Source organism: Zea mays, chromosome 1 (assembly GCF_902167145.1).
Source record: "Zea mays cultivar B73 chromosome 1, Zm-B73-REFERENCE-NAM-5.0, whole genome shotgun sequence".
Taxonomy (NCBI): domain Eukaryota; kingdom Viridiplantae; phylum Streptophyta; class Magnoliopsida; order Poales; family Poaceae; genus Zea; species Zea mays.
In genome coordinates this window covers 139,569,972-139,594,158 of record NC_050096.1, presented here as the reverse complement: position 1 = coordinate 139,594,158, position 24,187 = coordinate 139,569,972, and positions in this window count along the sequence as shown.

The window sequence follows — 24,187 nt, the reverse complement described above, 5'->3', positions numbered from 1 at the left end:
ACGACATTCGGTGTCAGCTGATGTATTTGAACGTTGAACCTGCGCAGGACTTCGCCAACAAACCGGTGCGCAGGCAAGCGGAGACCGGCGGCGAAGAACGCCTCGAAAACAACCAACTCACCCTCCGGCTCGGGGACTTCCTCCGTCCCCGGGGCACGAGCAACTCCACCGCCGAAGTAACCCAACCGCTGCATATCTTGCACGCGGGCCGATGACATCCGTGACACGCCAAAATTAACAGAATCGCCGGCGCGCAACTCCTCCGCCATCAAACTACTCAGCGTCTCCTCAGACAAGGCGGCGGCCGGCGGCGAGGAATCGGCCGGCGGCGTAGCGGCAGCGGAAGAAGAAGAGGACGGCATCGCTACGTACCGTCGGCGGCGGCGGGCGGTCTGCTTCACTCGAGCCAGATCTCCGGCGAACAAGAGCACGGCGGGCGGACGAGCAGCAAGACGGCGGGTGGCTAGGGTTTTCACGGAGCGCGGAAAGTGAAGTTCAAAAAGCGCCGACCCCCGCCGCCTTTTATAGGCAGGGCGCGGCTCTTCGAGAAACCCGCAATCCGACAGGGCGCGGCGCTTCGGGAAACCCGCAATCCAACAGTACGCCGTCAATCAACGGCCACATCAAAAACCCCCGCGGAACCACTTCGAACGAGGGCAGCGTCTCCGCCATCTAGCGACGTCTTCGGCACCAGGTGACTTTGTCGATCTGGTCCCTCGGAGGGCAAATATTGGGGCGAAGGCAAAGACGCCACCCTTCGCCCGAAGTCTTCGCTGCAGCCGCCGGTCTGAAAGAGACAAAACAGGCAGGGACACCCTTCGCTGATTCGGCACCAGACGAAGACCTGCGACGAAGTCATCCCACAGTGCGGCCTCGTCCAGCTCAGAGGCCCGCGTGCGATCCGGCCCATTGTAACGGGCCCTGCGTGGCCGCCGTCTGTTACGGGCCTAATTTGTAAAGGCATCCCTGTAATTACAGTCTGTAACCCCGCTTTATGGGAATATTCTGGGGATAACCTAGGTAGCTGAGGGCACATGCGTCCTTAGCACAAGGCGCTGGGCGCTCAGGTACCTATAAATACCCCTGCACAGTGCCCGTGGGAGGCTAGATTAACAGAGCTATTGCCTTCTAGCACGTAACCCTGTTGTCACCACTGTTCACCCTTGTTGGCCTCCTTGCGATTGAGAGCAAGTTCCAACAATATGCTTTTGCATGTGATGAAAGGAAGGGTAAAAACGCTCCCACTCTATGTTCCTCAAGTCAAGAAGAGAAAGAAGAAGAAAGTGATGATGGTGAAGATAATCAACCATCAACATCATCCTCCGAGGACGAAGAAAAAATCTAACGCTGTTGGGGGCCTTCTCCGTCCGAAGGTCCTCAAAAACATGATTAACTATTTATTTTTAGCACAAGCTATTACAGGAAGCTTCACCTTCAGGAGATAGGCCTCTTTGCTACGATGAAGGATACACAAGATGAAGATAGATCCAAAGAAGATAAGAGCAAATGTCGAAGCTATCACCAGGCGGGAAAGCTTCGGCCTGCAATGAAGCGGAAGAATATTGATAATGGCCTGTAACACCCTGAATTTGGGGGTATAAAATTTCTTTTCTAATTACCACCAAATTCAGGTGTTACTTTCTCAGTTCTTCGCTTTTCTTTCTCTTTTTCCTAAAAAATGGAGAATTATTTTGTTTTATAATAGCATAAACCTAGTGTAATGAGCCCTAGAGGCACTTTGGTTGTTGCATTCATGCCATTGCATGGTGTTTCTAAGTGCAAAATGTGTTTGAAACATGTTAACATATCTTATAGAAGCGCTCGGTAAATTTTCATATTTTTCAGAATATTTTTCTATTTTCCGGAACCAAAATCTATTTATTTGAGAAACTTAAAAATGTTTTTAGAAATCCTAATTATGTTTTTTGAGTTCATTAGGTCCCAAAACATTTTTAGGAATTTTTTTTGGAACTTTTGAAAGCATATATAATATTTTGAGCACAAAATATGGATTTCTAGTCTTTTGCGAATTTTAAAAATGGTAAAATACGAATTTTTATCTCGTCCGAACCCTAGGTATATATACATGTCCGGCTTTATCTCGTCGAGCCCGTTCCAGAACACGAAACAGTTTCTTCAAATCCAATACCTAGCTCTCGGTATTGCTCGCGGAAGTTCAGGGCGGTTCCAACTCCGGCGAGCAATTACTCTCAGTCCGTCCATCGTCTGCCGAATCCGAGGCTACCGCTGCGTTCGTCTTGTCGAGGGCTTCGTCACAGCGTGTTCGGTTCATCGATTAGATCCCCAAATCTCTAGCAATCGACAGATTTACTCTCGGCTCCGGCGAGAGTCTTCTTCCCCTGTGAGAAACCTCCATTGTTGCACCAAGGGTTTCTTCGTTTCTTCGTTTTCCCGTCCGTGCATAGCCTCTCCCACTCTCCCCTCACCTTCCCCGGCGGCGGCGCCCCTCCAGCCTCCGTTTCTCCACCCCGGCGGCGCCCCTTTCCCCCTCCCCGGCGGTGGCCGACGGCGGCGCTCGCGCTCCCGCGCCCCACGCCCGCGCGCACCCCTCCCCGGCAGCGGTGGCCGCGCCCCTCGCGACCCGTCCGGCCGCGTCCGCCCCTGGCCGGCCCAACCTCGTCCTCCCCCTGCGCAGCCCCCTCTTCCCCTCTTCTCTCTTCCATGGATGGGAAGAAGAAGATGAGGTGAGGAAGAAAATGAGAGTTCTGTAAATTTAGTACGCGCGAATTACAGTATGGTTTAAAACATTCATAACTTTTACGTTTTAAACCCGATTCGATCTATTCAAGTTGCATTAGATTGGTATTAAAATTAACTTAATTTAGAAATATTTATCCCCACTGTTGCACATTTTATTTAATTTATTTAAACGTTTGTTTAACCAATGGCTACAGGAACGACAATTCAATTTTAAAATCTAATTTAGAAATTCGATGTGCGCATTTATAATTAGTCACCAACATGATTAAAATTAACTGAAATGTTTCTCATTAACAATTGTTTAGTTTTATCATGTTGTTTATTTATTAGTTTCGTGTATCGTGTCGGTCCGCGCGTACCGTGCGCGTGCCGCGGTGCTGTTTCGCGCGAGTCGTCGCGTGTCGTTCGCGAGTGTCACGCGTGTTGTTCGCACGCGTTGTCGTGCGCCGTTCGCGTGTGTCGCGCGCCTTGCCGCGTGTCGTTTGCGCGTAACGCGCGTTGTCCGCGCGTCGCGCACATCGTGTTTGCACGTCGTGCGTCGTTAATTCGTCTCGCTTAGAATCGCTCATATTAATTAAGTTACTTGCTTAACTGTCAAATATTAAAATAGTAAGTTAGTCAAAACTAAGTAGTAATATTAATTTACATTTGATTAATATCCATTAATATAATTATGTTGAATTGGATGTTCTAATTAATACTTGTTTAGTGTAAACGGGCTAACCCCTCGACCGTAGCTTCGACTATCGTGGTTCTTTTCCTCGCGTAACCGTAGAGGCGCTCTCTATTTTATATTGCTCGCTTTTATAACATTTTATCTTGTATGGTGTAATGTTCTTATGCATATGTATATGTTTGTTTGCTTGTGCCTGTTCGTCTTCGCGTCGTGTTGCGATTAGATCGCGATTCGTTTCTGAGCTTCGAGGAATCAACGGTCAAGCTTCGGCGACCAAATGACCCAACTCTTCGAGTTCTACAAGGCTGAAGATCCTGAGCATCTATTTGGTGAAGGCAAGTGTCCTCTGACCTATTATATCCTATTAACTTTATAATTCATCAACCCGCATACCATGATCAACCTAAGGATTGACTAGCTTTGTATTTACCTTGTCCTTGATTACCTTTTGGGTTATTATGGTTCGCTTCATGCTATTTCTTTACTTTAATCAATGAACATGATATGAACACTTACGATACGATGTTGTCATTATGATTATGATGTTGGACTAGTGATACTTTAGGGGACTCGAGCAGTTTCTCGAGTGCCTCTCCGTAAGGACAGGTTCGTTGGATGACCGCCCGGGAAAACAGTGCAACCATGAGGGTGGAATGGGACGCCCTTAGCTGAATAATTAGAGGAACTAGGGTGTAGTTCGCTTCGCCGTCGTACCGTTAATGGGGCTCGGTGTATGCGGCTCGCTCTGCCAAGGTTGGTTCGCCCCTTGGGGAGGAGTGCGGTGCATTTAGGAAACCTAACGGGCGGCTACAGCCTCATGGAATCTTTGTAAAGGCTTCATAGTGAATCCCTGGGCATTTACCTTGGGAGTGAATAAGGGTCTTGCAAGGCCGGGCAAGAAAGGGAATCACGACTTGTGGGTAAAGTGCGCAACCTCTGCAGAGTGTTATGAAACTGATATATCAGCCGTGCTCGCGGTTATGAGCGGCCAAGGGAGCTCCATTGATTAGAGACACATTGATCAGAGATGCTTTGGTTATAGATGATGATGAGGATAATGATGGTTTTTATGATTATGATTATGCTTATGGTTTTCTGGTATTCTTTTCGTTTGGAAGAGTACTTTTGGGTTAACAACTTGGGTTAATGTTAAAACCTGGCTCTCTACTATTAATAATTACCTGACCAACTAAAAGCAACTGCTTGACCTTAACCCCACATAAAGCTAGTCCACTACAACCAAACGGGACCTTTGCTGAGTACGTTGATGTGTACTTACCCTTGCTTTCACAAAACACCAGGTTGTCTTTGGTGCAATCTATGCTCAGGTAAAGAAGGTGTCGAGGCGGATCTCCAGGAGTTCCAGGACTTCGACGAGTTCGTGGATTAGGCTAGCGACCTCCCCTAGTCAGCTGCCTGTGGTGGGTTAATCTAAGTTGGCTACGTTTCGATTCTGTGTACTTTGATTTAGATTATGTAAATGGCTCTAGTCTGTAATATTATTACTTACTCTTTATTGTTATTCGAAGCATCGTGCTATGATGAGTCATTTATGTAATCGCTATGTACGTGAATTTCTGATCCTGGCACGTACATGGTTCGCATTCGGTTTACCTTCTAAAAACGGGTGTGACATAAGTGGTATCAAAGATGTGCTGACTGTAGGACCGCTAGCCTAGAGTAGCATTGGCCGTTTTAAGGACTTATTGATTACTACTTCACCTCATCCTTGATTCTGCTTCAAAATATTAGTCAGCTCGACTAATTCTATGTTGTGCTCCTATATGCCCCCTTGCCAAAAGTATTTTATTCTAGTATGGTCTATACTTCTCTCAATCTATTAGATCTGATCTCACTCTTGTGCTTATGACATCTTTGTAGATGCCCCCTGACTTTTGGGTCCCTTCCTCTTTCGTCATTAAATTGCTACCATTTCACAATCTTTATTCCCCTGGTACTGACATGCTCGTATCCCTGGATTCTTTAATACTTTTGTTTCAATACCTACCTCTAATAAAAAAACTATGCTGCCTATTTAAACATTTCAGTTTATATGTCCATGATCTTACTGTCTTTTGAGAGTGTTGGGGACTTGTTCTCAAATGCTAAGAGTTAAGAACAAGGCAACATAAAAAGTGTTAAGTGTTAAAGTCCTTCGTCCTTCGAAGCATTATGTCCCTTCGGGAAATAATGAGTTTCGGACGAAGGTCATAAGAGACATACCTTCGTAAACATAACAAGTAATGACGAAGGATTCATATAAAGCATGAAATATAATATAGGCATCATCATAGAATCATTTCTATTTTATTAACATGGAAAAATAGAAATGATTTCAAATTACAAATGTACCTTCGGTCCTGAGAGAAGATAAAAAGTACAAGCGTGATGTGAAGGCCAATGACAGGTTCGTGTCCACAGTACGGGGGTACTGTTCATCTATTTATAGACACAGGACGCAGCCTGTGACGAATTACAATTATGCCCTTTACAAAAGTTTACAACATTATCTTAGACCTCTATGGATAAAAAGGTCATTCTATCTTTATGTCGGTTTGCAACGCCGAAGCTCTATAAAAAGGAACCTTCGGCCATTTCCTGGGGACGATTTCAGCCGAAGCTGCTTATTCACGCAAGACCTTCGGCGCAACGAAGCATGGCCCCAACAGTAGCCCCTTTCGCGGCGCTAGATCGTTTTTCGTAACGAGCTTGAACCGTGAAAAAATCCTCTCAAGCTTCGGGAAGCCGAAGGTCCGAAAAACACCTTCCCTGAGCTCGTTGCCGAGAAACGATTCATTTCCCGAGATCGTGTCGGTCCCACCTTGCAGAGTCACTGTTTGGTCTTTGCGGTCCACTGCGCAGCGAGTACAAGTTACTGCCCGCCTGGTGTAAAAACCCTGCCACTTCGCCTTCTTACCTGCAGCACTATATAAACAGACGAGTAGGTGTGAAGTTACCACAGCATTTACTGCTATTTGCACTGTTTTGCTGCCAAAATTTTTAACCATCACCGAAGCTTGTTTGTCAGTTTTGAACGAAGCTCCATCTTGAAGCCTGCTTCGGAGAAAAAAGTATTAAAGTTTCACAAGTTCATAATTAAATGGCCAGAATTCGCTCTACAGCTAGGGTTGAGCGTGAGGGGGACGAAACTGAAGCTTCGGAGACTGTGCCCATCTCCGAAGCGATGCAGCGCTCCGGACTGGTGACTACGGAAGAAATAGCTGCTGCCGGAGCAAACCCGACAGCTGCCGAAGGAGAAGGGAACATTGAAGAAACCGACTCCGAAGATGACTACCGTATTGCCATGCCTAGCAAACCCAGCCACCTAGACTTCGGAAAATCGACTGTTTCAAAGGTTGATCTCGCCAAGATGGTAAAAGCAGGTTTTTTCAGTGAAGATCAGAAGAAGCTACTTCGCTTCGGGGGAGAAGAGACCACCCCGAAGCCAGAGAAGGACGAGGTTGTCATCTTCAAAAGCTTTTTAAAGGCTGGGCTAAGATTCCCTGTTCACGAGATTGTTGCGGAGATATTGAAGAGGTTTGGCATCTACCTTCACCAGTTAACTCCTAACGCTATCGTTAGGCTTAGCGTTTATATTTGGGCCCTCCGAAGCCAAGCAGTGGAGCCTTTTGCTGACAGTTTCTGTCGAGTTCATGAATTGCATTATCAAACAAAGGCCAGAAAAGATGGGCTTCATGAAAACTTCGGTTGCTACAATTTTGCCTACCGGAAAACCGCAAAGTTTCCTGTAATTAGCTACCGAAGCAAATGGCCGGCAGGCTGGAAATCAGAATGGTTCTATGTCAAGGTCGATGAGGACAAGGAGAAGCTTGTGCAAAGTCCACTCGAGCTAACTTTCGGAGAAACCCGTCCCCACTGCAACATGACACCAGAGGGTCAAACTCAACGGGCAATGGATGAATTCAGAATCATTGCAGAGCATATTGGTACCAGGGATCTGGTTCAAGAATTCTTAGCATTCAAAGTCTTCCCTACTCTGAAAAAATGGGAAATGCCAAAGTTAAAGGGGGAGAAGAAGGAAGGGGATCTTGTCCGGCTTCCTTACCACTTCAAATTCAAGAAATATTTTAAGAAGCCCTGCCAAGAGTGGCTGGACACAGTTGAGGTGATGTGTAATGAAATTCTTGGAAATTATTCGAAAAAAGAAGATCAACTGATGACAGCAGCCTTCGGTACCCGTCCGAAGCGAAGGCTGAACCGAGTGCTCGATGCACTGGGCTTCGAATATCCTGACTATGCGCAGCTGAACAAGGATGCTGAGGGCCAGAGAAGAAAAAGAGAGGCCGAAGCTTTAAACAAGGATGAAGAACAACCACCAAAAAAGAAGAAAATTGTCAAGGGAAAAATATCAACTCCAAAGCGAAAACTATCCGAAGGAGAGGGGACCCCCACACCACCTTCTACCAGCGACGTGGAGGAAATTCTAAAGGTAATGACTGAACCCATGCCCACGAAGCTAAGTCCATTAGGGCCTCGACTGACGAAGCTTTTTCAAAAGGTGGCGGAGCCGGAAAAAACGAAGATAACCAAAGCAAAAAGGCAAAGAATTATTGCCGTAACAGAAGTTATTGACAAGACGCCACCGAGAGCATCAATTCAGAAAACAGCAGCTGCTGAAGACACAACAAACGTCGAAGTCGCACCTTCGGAGGTCGCGGCTACCGAAGCCGCTACAGCCGAAGATGTGAACTTAGAGACTACCATTGAGAATATCGACAAAATTTTAGAAGACATGGCTGCAGAAGAAGCTGCCGCTGCTGCTAAAAAAGTCATGGCCGCAGTGCCTGAGAAGGGGAAAGAAATAGCCGAAGTCGCTTCGGACGACGAAGCCTACTCATTTCAAAATTTAATTGGGCAAAAACTTTCGGAGGGCGAAATAGAAGAGCTAAAGGACTATGCCAAATCTTGCGGATACAGGCCAGGAGCTCTTCTATTCGGAGGTGTGGACGATGAAAAATTAGGCTGCATTCGAGACCAAACCGGAGCTAAGGTCATCGGTACTCTGTCAAAGAGTATCGGTTTTCCGAAGCTAGAGACAGATATCAGCCGCTACCGACGACAGCATATCGTCGGCAGCTTATTTTATTCCAATTTCAAGGTAAACAATCTTTTCTCTGTTCCTTATTGCTTTGGATAATGAAAATGTTACTAACGAAAACTGTTTTTGTGCAGAGCATGCTACTGAGCAAGGCTCTGAAGATGCAGCAGGATTTAGAGGATAAAAAACACGAAGCTATAATTGGAAATTTAGAGAGCAAAATAAAAGAACAATCAGTCATCATTGAAAAGAAAGACTTCGAACTTCAATCAACCGAAGGCTTGCTGGCAGAGACCGAAGCTAAAATATCAGAATTGAATTCGAAGCTTATCGATCAATCAAAACAGTTTGAACAAGAAAAGCTAGAGCTTAATTCTAAACTTGAAGCCGAAGTCCAAGCCAACTCAAATTTGAAGAAATCATTAACAAGCCTTCAGGATAAATGTTTGAATTTTAGCAACAATTGTATCCAACAACTAAAGAAGATCTTTTACTCGGTTGGAGCCAGCAGCGGGAAATTTACCCCTTCGGATGAAGATTTACCAAAAGCCTTCGATCATATCGAAGCTGAAATTGAAGAACTTGACGAAGTTATAGCTGGGCACGGTGACTTCTGTGCCTGGGTAGCTTCTCGGGGTACTGCTGCAGCATTCCTGAAGGCTGGCTGCGAGCATGGAAAGATCGTCAACAGGCCCAACTTCACCCTGTCTCCATCAATCCTGGACGATATACCTGACCTCGCCCGAAGTATCTCAAATAGATTTATAAAAATGATATGGACAAAAGGCGGGCGGGAGAAGGCTGGAGACGAAGCTCGAAGTCATCTTGAACCAGTAAGAAATCCTACTTTGTACTTACCTTCTCCTTCATACTTGATTTTTACTCTGGATACCTGGATTCATGTAGGATGACGAAGCTGAAGGTGATTAAAGAATATGCCGCCGAAGTGGGAGCCTGAAGAAGATTAGTAGTAGTAGGCTAGAAAATTTGTAACAACTTGTTGTAAATACAATTAAACCGTTCTCAAGGAACTTTGTACATACCTTGTAATATATCCTTACCCTTTTATTAAGACGCTTTGATGTGGACGAAATCAATATTTTGAGCCGAAGGCGAAAAACACCTTCCCTTCTTTTCGTACACAACGAAGCATTAAAGACTGCTTCTTCTTTCTGCGGAAGCTTTGCTTTTTTGTACAAAACATAAAAGACTACTTCTTCTTTCTGCCGAAGCTTTTCTTTTTTTGTACACTCCAAAACATAAAAGAATACTTCTCCTTTTTGCCGAAGCAACCACTTAGTAACACAGATGCCATGAATGAATGCTTATGAATGCAAATGCTATGATGTAATGTGATGTGCGAATGAATGTCCAAAACATATAACCGAAGCCACACTCAACCATTATTTCCTTGGAATCAACCACACATCAGCTCTGCATTCCCTTAGGAACGACTTTGGAGCTTCCTCGTCTTTTACTTAGACGGTATAAACTCTGCATTCCCTTAGGAACGTCTTTGGAGTTTCTTCGCCTTTTACTTAGGCGGTATAAACTCTGCATTCCCTTAGGAACGTCTTTGGAGCTTCTTCGTCTTTTACTTAGACGGTATAAACTCTGCATTCCCTTAGGAACGTCTTTGGAGTTTCTTCGCCTTTTACTTAGGCGGTATAAGCTCTGCATTCCCTTAGGAACGTCTTTGGAGCTTCTTCGCCTTTTACTTAGGCGGTACCAGCGTTGACTTTTCGCTGAGAGCTCTGCATCCCCTTAGGGACGTCTTTGGAGCTTCTTCTCTTTTTTCTTTTTCAGTTCCTGCACACGATGGTGCGTTCTCAGCTGTTACATTTACATTTTTTGGGGGATTTTGCTCTTATAAGACTAAAAAAGGAAATTACACATGGTGGCCCCATTAAAAACCTTTCTCCCCCTTCGGAAAGGAAAAGGGTGCCATGAAAAAGAAAAGAAAAAACATAAAAAATTACATCATGTTATACATAGTATCGCCGAAGCTCATCCGCATTCCAAGACCTTGGAATTTCGTTGCCATCCATGTCCTTCAATCTGTACGATCCAAGCCTTGACGAAGATACTACTAAGAATGGTCCTTCCCATTTCAACTGTAGCTTACCCAATGTATCTGGGTTAGCCACTCTCCGAAGCACCAAGTATCCCGGCTCAATATTTTTTAACCGGACTTTTCTATCTCGCCATTTAACTGTTTCAGCCTGATATTTATTGATATTCTCCATGGCCTGAAGCCTGATCCCTTCTAAAGCATCCTTTTCCACAAGGCAAGCATCTTCGGGACCTGATTCTGCCGAAGTTACTACTCTTATTGATCCAGCTTTGGCTTCTTCCGGGGTTATTGCTTCGTCTCCGAATAATAACTTGAATGGGGTAAAGCCTGTGAAAAAAATGGGTTTTCCTCGTGGGAAACAACGAAATTATTACATGAAAACTAACAATGTTCTTTGTTTCACAGAAAATAAAACTGAATAGAAAAGACTGCTATCAAAGGTAGGATATGTGTCAATAAATGTGCTTCGACTCTGGCACAGTGCTGTTGACTGTGCGAGCTTCGGATTGTTCTTTGAAGTCCCTTTGGTGTGGGGCATATTGACTCCCTTCTGGCTGTTGACCCTGTTGCAGTGGAGGTGGAGGCGGAGGCTGCTGCCAGGAAGCTTGAGGTTGACTTGCCGAAGCTACAGAAGCTGCAGGGTGGTTGTCTATGTATTGTGGGATGTAAGGTGGATGATACGAAGCAGTATGCATGACCTGCTTCGGCTGAGCTTGTTGAGATGCAGCTTCGGCTATTTCCTTTTGCTTCTGGATTGTAATATGGCACGTCCTGGTGGTATGGCCCTTGCTTTCTCCACAGAACAAGCAAAACAGTTTCCTTGGTTGATCTCCGAATCTTCCGCCGAAGCCCCTGGCGCCTCTGCCTTTTGGAGCTGGTGGCCGGAAGAAAGTTTGTTGTTGCCCCGAAGCCTGTGAGGAGCACTGCGGTCTGTTCTGCTGACTCCCCTTATCATCATTCTGAGTAGAGTTGTGGATGGACCTGACATGCCTCGGATAGGATCTTCCTCCGAAGCCCCTGGTCATTTCAGAAAATCTGAAGGCCTCCTCCCTTCTTTGGCGAAAGTCATTGTCAGCACGAATGTACTCGTCCATCTTTTGGAGCAGCTTCTCCAGGGTCTGAGGAGGCTTCCTAGCAAAGTATTGAGCTGGTTGGGGTCCAGCGGTTGCAGTGCTGCAGCCTCAGTCGCTGAAGCTTTCTTCGGTGCCATAGCGAGGGTCTATAGCTTCCGAAGGTGTTCAAAAAACTCGAAGTGGAAGTGAGTTCACCGGAGGTGGGCGCCAATGTTGGGGACTTGTTCTCAAATGCTAAGAGTTAAGAACAAGGCAACATAAAAAGTGTTAAGTGTTAAAGTCCTTCGTCCTTCGAAGCATTATGTCCCTTCGGGAAATAATGAGTTTCGGACGAAGGTCATAAGAGACATACCTTCGTAAACATAACAAGTAATGACGAAGGATTCATATAAAGCATGAAATATAATATAGGCATCATCATAGAATCATTTCTATTTTATTAACATGGAAAAATAGAAATGATTTCAAATTACAAATGTACCTTCGGTCCTGAGAGAAGATAAAAAGTACAAGCGTGATGTGAAGGCCAATGACAGGTTCGTGTCCACAGTACGGGGGTACTGTTCATCTATTTATAGACACAGGACGCAGCCTGTGACGAATTACAATTATGCCCTTTACAAAAGTTTACAACATTATCTTAGACCTCTATGGATAAAAAGGTCATTCTATCTTTATGTCGGTTTGCAACGCCGAAGCTCTATAAAAAGGAACCTTCGGCCATTTCCTGGGGACGATTTCAGCCGAAGCTGCTTCTTCACGCAAGACCTTCGGCGCAACGAAGCATGGCCCCAACAGAGAGCCTTTCCTATTCTGTTGTTAAGTCGCTATCTTTTTGGCAATTTGTACTCTCTTGGTCTTGGTATGCTCGTACCATTGGAATCTTGCATACTCTTATTTTTATATATGCTTACCTTTATATCCCAATATCTGTTTGAGACATTTCAGTTAACATGCCCTTGACCACACTTGTTTCTCAATGATCCATGAGCGGTCATTTTATTTTGCACATCCTTGGTGATCTCGTTGTTCCCTTGTAACATCCCTCGGTAATGAATTTTAACTTCAACCATTCTGTTGCAACCTTACATATCTTACCCTTGATTTTTTTCTCCATTTCGCCATTTCGTGAGTCTTGCCTTAACTCCATCCTTTGCCCACTTTTGTTTGCTATTACATTTACCTTTCTCATCCCTCGATCTTACCTTGGTGATTACGTTATGTCTGTTGTCTAAAATCTCCAACTTCATATTCCAATTTGAGAGCGGTGTTTTACTTACCCCACCATTGGCTATATCCTCTTCTTTATCGCGTGTAAGCTTGGGCGTGACTCCATTCTTTGTTGTACTCATACCGTTGGCTCTTCAATGCTTTCATCTTTTCTCTCATACCCTTGTCTGTTATTGCCTTTGACCCTTGGAATATTGACGTCTTCTACCTAAACGCTTACCTTGAACTTTTCCTTTAAAAGTATCCCCTTTCTTTCAACCCAGCTTGAGAGTTGCGAGTTCCCTTGATTTCTTTTCACTTCTGGTCGCCTTACAAGTGTTGTCTTAATTCCATCCTTTGCTGTGTTTTGATTTTCTATCACCATCACCTTGTCATCCATCGATCTTGCATTGATACTCATCTTTATTCATACTCAAAAAAAATCTCCGCTCTTCCATCTCAAATTGAGAGTGGCAGTTTACCTATCTGGCCCTTGGACGTACCCTCTTTTTTCACTTGCACGTCCTGTCTTAACTCCACCCTTTGTGGTATTTATATCCTTGGTTCTTATACCCATTTACCTCCTCTTCTACATCCTTGTCCATTATTACCTTTAAACCCTCGTGATACCTATGCCCTTGCCCACATTCTTATCTTGAACGTACCCTTTAAAGCCTCCTCTTTTTCATCGCTGTTTGAGGAGAATGCCTCACCTACTTCACCATTGATTGCTTCCCCTTCTTTGATGCCTCACAAGTTTTGTCTAAAATACATCCTTGGTTATGTTTTTCTGTTATCACCTTAACCCTTGTCATCCCTTGATCTTTATGTCACACCCGGTTTTAGAAGGTAAACCGAATGCGAACCATGTACGTGCCAGGATCAGTTATTCACGTACACAGCAGTTACATAACATGGACATCATCACACAGTGCTCAAAATAGTATTAAAAAGGGAAATAATAGTCGATTACATCATACGTCTGAGACGTCCATATAGTCCTTACAATAAATCAAAGTGCGAAAACGAAACGTAGATAACCGCGGCCTTCACAGGCAGCCGACTGGGGGTTGCCGCTAACCCACGCCTAGAACTCGTCGTAGTCTTGGAACTCCTGAAAGTCTCCTTCCACAGCTTCATCTTCTCCTGAGCAGTGGTTGCAATGCTGGCAACCTGGGGATGGGGGGGGGGTTTGGTGTGTAGAGCAAGGGTGAGTACACATCAACATACTCAGCAAGTATCCTGTTTGGCTGTAGTGGACTAGCTTTATGTGGGGGATAAGTCAAGCAGTTGCTTTTAGTTGGTCAGATTATTATTTACTAATAGAAAGCCAGGTTTTAGCATTAACCCAAGTTATTAGCCCAATGTACCCTTTCCAAACAGAAAGAATACCACTTACCAGCACCATAGTCATAACTGAAACCATCGATTTCATAGCCACCTGTACCATAATGTCTCTGATCAAGTACCACTAATCACTGGAGCTCCCTTGGCCGCTCATAACCGCGAGCACGGCTGATATATCAGTTTTCAAACACTCTGCAGAGGTTGTGCACTTTACCCACAAGCCGTGATTCCCTTTCTGCCCGGAGATCATGACTCTCCATTGATCACTACCAAGGTGACTGTCACACCCGGTTTTAAAGGACAAAGCCGGGTGCATCTCATACATGCGCCAAAGAAGACAACATATATAATAATAGAGTGTATAGAGATAAATGTCACAAAACATCAGAGTACTTATTACATAGCGGAAGACTTATTACAAAATAAAAGAATAATTATAAAACGAACTAAGGATCGTTGGCGCCAATGTCGACTGAGAAATGCCACCTAGATCAGATCAAACTCCTCGCCTTGTGGCTCCTCCTGAACCACCTGTTCTTCTCCTGTGGGGGGGGGGTGTGAGACAGCAAGAGTAAGCTCACATACGTTCATCGCTCAACAAGTCGTGGGGAATAATGTGCATGAACTCACCAAAGGTGGGAGTTCATGAAGTGTAAGTGTAACACCCGGTTTTAAAGGACAAAGCCGGGTGCATCTCATACATGCGCCAAGAAGACAACATATATAATAACAGAGTGTATAGAGATAAATGTCACAATAATCAGAGTATTTATTACATAGCGGAAGACTTATTACAAAATAAAAATAATGAGTATAAAACGAACTAAGGATCGTCGGCGCAGATGTCAACTGAGAAACGCCACCTAGATCAGATCATACTCCTCGCCTTGTGGCTCCTCCTGAACCACCTGTTCTTCTCCTATGGGGGGGGTGTGAGACAGCAAGAGTGAGCTCACATACGTTCATCGCTCAACAAGTTGTGGGGAATAATGTGGCATGAACTCACCAAAGGTGGGAGTTCATGAAGTGTAAGGCTGATCAATGAAATAAAGGCTGAGACTGAGCATTGCTTTTATAAGTTGGTCCAAATTTTATTAGCAATTACTAAGTGTAAGTAAATACCAAACCTTAATAATAATAAAGAAAAGTAATAGTAAAATAATCCCAAATGCGATGCAAATGTCAAATTGAATTTAAGTTCCATAATTAATCATGTGAGGGTCCGAGCCGCTCATGACCGTGAGCACGGCTAGTATACTAGTTTTACACTCTGCAGAGGTTGCGCATCTTTACCCACAAGTCGTGTATCCCATGTTGCCTGGGTTTGCAAGGCCCTTAGACACTACCGAGGTGAATGGCTAGGGATCCACTACGAGGCCTTTACAAAGTTCCACTAGCTTCCGAAAACCCGCTACAGTTTATAGGAAGATCCAGTACAGGGTTCCTGGCTGACAGCCATCGCAGCAAAATCAACCAGGGACCTCCACGCACTGACCTCTCCCCTACTGCCCTTGCCCCTTTCGGGTAAGGTAGTCTTCCACTAGCTTTCCTAATTAGTCAGCCAAGGGCGTCCCATTATACCCTTGTGGTAGCACTGTTTTCCCGGGTGGTCGCTCCATGTTCCCATTAATTTAATGATCTTAACATGAACAATAATAATAACAAGTTAATAACAGAATAGTCATGAATAGTGCATCTCCATACCCAATCCACATAAAGCAATAGCAAGTACTACCCAAAAATATTTCAGGGGTGAACAAGGTATAGAGGTAATCAAAACTGGGGTAACATAAAGGCTCCCATCAAAATTATCCTATGCAGATCATTAAAATTAATAAGAACATGGCTGGGAAAGTAAGTGATCAAGGGCACAACTTGCCTGGCACTTGAGATTCCAGGTACCAACTTGCTTTTCAGATGACACGTGTCCCCGCGCTAGTCGTAGCAATACAAACAAACATGGTATAGATAAAATTAACATCACACCAAACATAAGAATATACTGCATAATAATGATCTACGCGTTGCTACGAGACTAACGCAACTTGAACGGATCAAATCGGAATTAAAATGACGAAGTTATGAATTTCCTAAGGTTTTATGTATTTGATATAAGATTAATTAGGAAATGAATTTTAATGTGACTTTAATGTCAAAACAGAGGTACTATGTGATAAACAATAATATTATAGAATTATAGGAATTAGAATGAACTAATTTGGACATCATATGAAATTTCTATGATTTAAACACATTCTAGCATTTATTTTTGCATTAAATATCATTTTCTAATTCCATTTTTCTAATTTCTTAGCTTCCTGGACTAGGCACACTAATACAGAGAAGTGCAGGGGTCTCCGCGAAACAATCCCGAGACACAGTGCACCGCGACAAGGGATGGCGGGTTGGTTTATCTAAAACTCAGGGGCCATTGTGTTAATCTACGCCCGTGAAGGGGTATCGTGATATCCCCACCGTCCGATCGGTCACTGGCGGCCCAGATTAGTTTGGTACAACCCGCGAACCGGTATTCCAATTCTGCCCTTGGATTTGAATCGCACGGTCCATGATCGATACACGTCTGTAACGCGAGATTGGATCCATTCCGCCGGTTTCCAAATGGACGGTCCCGATCCAAAGCCGACCGATTACCCCTTCCACCTAATCCTGTTCGTCCAAATGGAATCCAACGATCCCGGATTGATCCCGCGAAGGGGAACCCCGATTAAATCGTAGCCGTTCGTTCACAGATCATAGGTTCGCACATCGTCTTCTTCCCTGCGCTGGGTACGCGGCTCCAAAGACAACCGCGGCGGCACTGCCTCCGCACGACACGGCCCGCCGGTGAACACACCACCCGAGGATTCCCCGCACAGACACCGCCACAGACCGGTTTTGAAACGGAGGTCTGCCTGCCGTGAGTTCGATGGACGATTTAATGGCCAGGGGACATCTCCAACCCATATCTCCCTCGCCAGACGACTAGGACGACCGAGGCCATCACAGCCCACCAACTGGCCGCAGCCACCACGCAATACCCCGCCAACCCGCGGACGTACGACAAGGGAACGAAGGACGCGACAACTCCACAGGAGACTCACCTACCGATGATGAGGTTGTGGCCTGAAGTTGCGGCCACCGATCCCAACAAGCCATGGCTCCGGCGAGAAGTCGGCCACACCCCGGAAAACTCTCCGCGCCCGAATGGACCCTTAGCCATTTTCACCACACCGCGGCGCATCTTCCCGACCGTACGCAGAACACTGGGCGGGAAAGAACACAACGGGCGACGAGGGCGGCCCTTCTCTCTCTCAGCTTCATGGGTGGCGCTGGCAGGGGGTAGTTGCAAGCGAAGGAAGGTGAGGAGAGGTGCCATACCTTTATCCAGCCGCGACGTGGCGCAAAAGTCGGCGAGAGGCGCGGCCAGGTTGTTACGTCTGGGCGAGGTGGGTTCGCTGCGCGCGACAATGGCGGAGAAGAGAAACAGCGAACAAGCTCACCGAGGAGATAGCGGCTGCGTCGGGGGCCCCACACGTCAGCCGATCACGCGCGTGGTGGAGGAAAAATGGGCTGCGCAGAGGTTAATGGCCAGATGGGCCAAATTGGTTGATAGGAGCCCAGTTAGGCTTCTTCACCCGTTTTTCCTTTTATTTTTTTTTACTTTTCCTTTTCTTTTCTCTTTTAAATTCGAATTTAAATCCTAAATTTGAATTTATAAGTGTGAAGTTCATACTTAAATCAACTGTGTAATTTCGAATGCCAATATTAACCTGATTGAATTATTTTATATATTTATTTGATCTTATATGAAAGTATTTTCCTCTCTTGTTTTAATTCTAGAATTATCCTTTAGGATTTAAATTCTGATTTGGGTATTAACATATTTATTTTTTTTAAATTATTTTCACATTGTCACAAAATGCAAAAAAAAAATGAAATCCCAGCATGATGCATAATTTATTTTTGGTATCTTTCGTTATTTATTTATTTGTTTTTCATGTGATGTTCTCATGGAATGATAAATATGGGTAACACACATATATACAAAGGAATATCATTTCTCCTTTTAGGTTATCCTCCACAAATTACAAGTTGGGTATTACAGTAAGGCTGATCAATGAAGTAAAGGATGAAGCTGAGCATTGCTTTTATAAGTTGGTCAAAATTTTATTAGCAGTTACTAAGTGTAAGTAAATACCAAACCTTAATAATAATAAATAAAGTAATAGTAAAAATAATCCCAAATGTGATGCAAATGTCAAATTAAATTTAAGTTCCATAAATTAATCATGTGAGGGTCCGAGCCGCTCATGACCGTGAGCACGGCTAGTATACCAGTTTTACACTCTGCAGAGGTTGCGCATCTTTACCCACAAGTCATGTTACCCATCTGCCAAGAGATGGCCAATCTCATACACCTCTACCGAGGAGGCGAGGCAGGGTAACACTACGAGGCCTTTACAAAGTTCCACTAGCTTCAGAAATCCCGCTACAGTTTATAGGAAGCTCCAATGCAGGGTTCTTGCCTGACCGCCATCGCAGAAAAATCAACCAAGGACCTCCCTACACTGACCACTCCCCTACTGCCCTTGCCCCTTTCGGGTAAGGAAGACCTCCACTAGCTTTCCTAGTTAATCAGCCAAGGGCGTCCCATTATACCCTTGTGGTAGCACTGTTTTCTTGGGTGGTCGCTCCATGTTCCCATTAACATAATGATCTTAACATGAACAGTAATAATAAAAGAGAATAAAAGAGTAATTATGAATAAAGTATCTTCATACCCAAATCCACATAAAGCAATAGCAGGTACTACCCAAAAATATTTCAGTGGTAAACAAGGTATAAAGATAGCCAAAACTAGGGTAACCTATTGGGTCCCATCAAAATTATCCTATGCAGATCATTATAATTAATAAGAACATGGCTAAGAAAAAGTAAGTGATCAAGGGCACAACTTGCCTTCAATGAGCTCCTGCTCAGCTACTTCTACTTGTTGAACCTCAGAATCCACAGTGGCTTGCTCATCTACTCGCATCAACACAATACATACATAGTATAGCACAAATCAACATCACATCAAACATGCAAATAAAATATACAGTAAAAATCTACACATTAAAATGAGATCATAGGAACTGGAATCACTAGATTTGGAGTTATAGATTTAAAGTTATGAATTTCCTAAGATTTAATGTGCTTGAAATAGGATTAAATATTAAATTAATGTTCTTACTGTTTTTATGTCAAAACAGAGACACTAAATGATAGACAATAATATTACAAAATTTTAGAAATTGAAATGGAGTAATTTGGAGTTCATAAGAATTTTCTATGAATTAACTAAGTTCTAGGAATTATTTTTGTATTAAAAATATATTTACTAATTCATTTATACATTTTAAACGTGCTCTGGACTGGGGCTCGATTCCTAATAAATTCAAGGGTCTCTGCGCAAAATAACCCAGACCCAGGGAAAAAGTTCCACTGGACGGCGGGTTGGTTTCAAAGTTTGGCGGGGTTTCTTTTGTAAAACGTACCCGCGAAGGGGTATGGGCCAATACCGGCCGTCAGATCGAACATGGTCGGTCCAGATTAGATCAGTGAGTGTTATGATTCCGTGGGCGTTTCGATCGTCCGATCACACATGGGTGGCTCAGATCTATTTCTAAGTGCGACGAAGCGGTATGCCTCGAGAGTCATCAGATCGCGGATCAACGGTTCCCAACAATCGCGACCACAGACACGATCTGAGCCGTCCATCGCTAGATCTACACACCAATTCTATTCCGCTGTAAGGGTGTTTGCGAATCTAATCCTAGCCGCATGATTGGATCGGACGGCCCTGGTGCATTAACTCAATCGTTTTCCCACAACCGAATCCTTAGCGTCCAAACCCAGATGGACGGCCAGGGAGTCGTCTTCTCCCTCCCTAGTGAACGAGCGCCGGCGCAAAAGCAGCCGCGATGGCCTCTCACCGGCGACCGGATGCAGCGGCGCCCCGACCTTTCCCGACCTATCCAATGACTCTAAAACGCAGAAGGAATAATCGCGAGTCCGTTGGGGAAATCTTACCGACGTTGGTGGTGCGCCGAGCTCCGCCCACTGCGTCTGACGATTCCACGGCTGTCCGAAGTCGATGGTGAGCAATTCCCCCAACGCCAGCGGCTAATCAATCCCGAGGACGAGTCGTACACGTTCCACGCGGTCGCGCGAAGCTCCACAGCCACCACCGGACTCCGAAGGTACAGCCGTGATCGACGACCTCAAACTCCCGACGCCGCGACAATCTTCAATCGGCTGCGAGCTCGGTGGTGAGGCTGTTGATGGGTGTGAGCGCGGAAAAGGGGAGAGGAGGACCGTGACCGAGCTCCCTTTAACAGCCTAGGTGAGTCGGTTGGGGCCGAGCGGATATCAACGGGGAGGTCCGCCGTGCGATCCGCGCGGGTGGTTGGCGCACGTCCGGGATGACAGGTGGGGTCACGGGGACAGTGATAGGCATGATCCGTGGTATGACATGTGGGCCCCATGTGATAGAGCAACGCGCGGGAAGTGGAGTTGGGCTGGTCGCGCGGGGGGAGATGAAAGGTAGGTGGGCCGAAATGGATGAAGCCAACCCAATCAAGGTTTTAATCTTTTTCTTTTTATTTTCTTTCCTTTCCCTTTTCAAATTCAATTTGAATTCCAATTTTAAGTTCAAAGTGTGTGGTGAATTCATCTTCACATTTTTTTGTTCAATTACACATAGTATGGTAACTATTTATTTATGTATAATTTTTATTTTGTTTTGTATAGTATTTCCTTCTTTCTATACTATTTCCAAGTTCCCCAATTTGCACTTTTGGGGGGGTTAAATCCAAATTCTCAACTCATTACTATCTTATTTTTATTCATATTATTATTGTTTTAAATGCACAAACAAAAATCCAATATGATGCATTTTCTCTTTATTTTAATATCATTGGTTTTAAATAAATCAATCTCAATTATATGTGTTCTCTTTTTATGATGCAAATATGGCACATGACATGAGGAGACCTCTCCATATTCTTTGTTTACAAAATCGAGTATTACAAATCCTACCCCCCTTAAAAATAATCTCGTCCTCGAGATTTTAAGAAGATCTAGGGAAAAGGTGAGGAAAATCTATGCGAAGCTCTTCTTCTCTTTCCCACGTTGCTTCATCTTCACCGTGGTGGCTCCATTGCACTTTGCACATCTTTATAACCTTATTCCTTGTGACACGAGTCAGTGTATCCAGAATCTTGATGGGTACTCAGCATAAGTCAAATCTTCTTTAACACTAAGGTCTTCCATTGGTAATCGTTCCTCAGGTACCCTGAGACATTTCTTCAGCTGAGATACATGAAAGATGTCATGAACATCCGCAAGGTGATCCGGTAACTCCAATTGATATGCAACCTCTCCCAATCGCTTTAAGATTAAAAGGGTCCAATAAAGCGAGGGGACAACTTTCCTTTGACTTTGAATCTTCTCATACCCCGGAGTGGTGACACCTTCAAATAGACATAATCACCCTCCTTAAACTCTAGCAGTCTTCTCCGGGTATCAGCATAGCTTTTCTACCTGGACTGTGCAGTTCTCAAATTCTCCCTTATTTGCTGAACTTGTTCCTCTGCTTCTTGTATAATCTCAGGCCCAAACAACTGCCTTTCACTAGTTTGATCCCAATACAGTGGAGTCCTGCACTTTCTGCCATACAAAGCCTCAAACGGTGACATCTTCAAATGGCCTGATAGCTATTATTATAAGAGAACTCAGCATACGACAAACTCTTATCCCAACTTACACCATGTTTGAGAGCACAAGCTCTTAACATATCTTCCAGCACTTGGTTAGTCCTCTCAGTTTGCCCATCAGTCTGTGGATGGTAAGCCAAACTAAAATTCAATCTCATATCCAAGGACTCGTGTAACTTCCTCCAATACCGAGAGGTAAACTGTGATCCCCGGTGTGACACAATCTTCTTAGGCACACCATGCAAGCAGACAATCCGTGCCATGTACAATTCTGCCGACTTGGCTCCTGAATATGTGGTCTCCACTGGAATAAAGTGGGCTACTTTAGTTAGCCTGTCCACAATCACCCATATAGAATCATATCCAGCAGACATGCGGGGTAATCCAACGATGAAGTCCATGCCAATCTCTTCCCATTTCCACTCAGGTATCTTCAGTGGATGCAGTAGTCCAGCTGGCCTCTGGTGTTTAGCTTTAACTCTTTGGCACACATCGCACATAGCCACATGTGCAGCCACATCTCTCTTCAGTCCATACCACCAATACTTTTTCTTTAAATCCTGATACATCTTAGTGCTACCAGGGTGGATTGAGTAATCAGAATCATGGGCTTCTTCCAATATAGTCTCACGAAGGCTATCAATCTCTGGAACACATATCCGATCCTTGAACCATATAGTACCTTGTTCATCCTCCATGAATTCTGGAACTCGGCCTTCCGTAATAAGATCCTTAATCTCTTGAATTTTAGCATCACCAACCTGACCTTTACGAATCTCTTGCTCCAAGGTAGGTTCCAACTCGATGGTAACTCCTTTAGTGTGTGTAACAATTCCCAAGTTGAGTCTCTCAAAATCTTTTGCTAATTCATCGGGTAGCTGGACAACAAAAGCGGAGTGAACATGCTCCTTCTGACTCAAGGCATCTGCAACCAAATTTGCCTTGCCTGTGTGATAGTGAATCTCCAAATCATAATCCTTACTGAGCTCCAACCAACGGCATTGCCTAAGGTTGAGATCCTTCTGAGTGAATATATACTTCAAACTCTTACGATCCGTGTACACTTGGCACTTAGTCCCCACGATATAATGTCTCCAAATCTTAAGCACATGCACAACGGCTGCGAGTTCTAAGTCATGTGTGGGGTAGTTCAATTCATGTTTCCACAACTGACGAGACGCGTAGGCGATCACATGTCCTTCTTGCATGAGCACACATCCCAATCCTTGGCCACATGCATCACAATAAATGTCAAATCCCTTCTGTAGATCTGGCATAATCAACACTGGTGGTGACATCAATCTCTTCTTCAATTGATCAAAGTTGTCTTGGAATTTCTCATCCCACTTGAATTCTCTTCCTTTCTCTAAAAGCGAGGTCATAGGCTTGGCAATCTTAGAAAGTCCTTCAATAAATCTCCGATAATATTCTACAAGCCCCAAGAAACTCCGAATCTCCGTAACTGTAGTGGGTATGCTCCACTCCATTATCTCCTTCACTTTAGCAGGATCCACTGCTATTCCTCCATTAGAAATAATATGACCAAGGAATGGTACCTTGTCAATCCAAAACTCGCACTTGCTGAACTTAGCATAGAGTTGATTATCTCGCAACTTCTGTAGCACCAACCTTAGATGTTGTTCATGATCACTTTCACTCTTAGAATAGATAAGAATATCGTCGATGAACACCACGACGAATCTGTCCAAATACTCCATAAACACCTTATTCTTCAATTCCATAAAATAAGCTGGTGCATTAGTTAATCCAAATGACATAACAGTAAACTCATATAATCCATATCGGGTTGAGAAAGCCGTCTTAGGAATATCCGAGGGTCTAATCTTCATCTGATGGTATCTCGACCGGAGATCAATCTTCGAGAATACCCTGGCTCCTCTCATCTTATCAAACAAATCCTCAATACGGGGCAACAGATACTTGTTCTTCACTGTAACATCATTAAGTGATCTATAGTCCACACACATCCGTTGCGATCCATCCTTCTTCTGTACAAACAGTACCGGTGCTCCCCAAGGTGAGGAACTCGGACGAATGTACCCAGCCTCTTGCAACTCTGTTAACTGTTTCTTAAGCTCCTTCAGTTCTTCTACAGCCATCATGTATGGTCGTTTAGAAATAGGGGCAGTTCCAGGTAAGAGATCAATGACAATTCAACTTCCTTATCTTTGTCCTTTGGAACTGGTGAGTTCTACGGTTCCCTTAGCACAGTTTATAAACTGCCTTTGCCTTTCTTAACCATGACATACC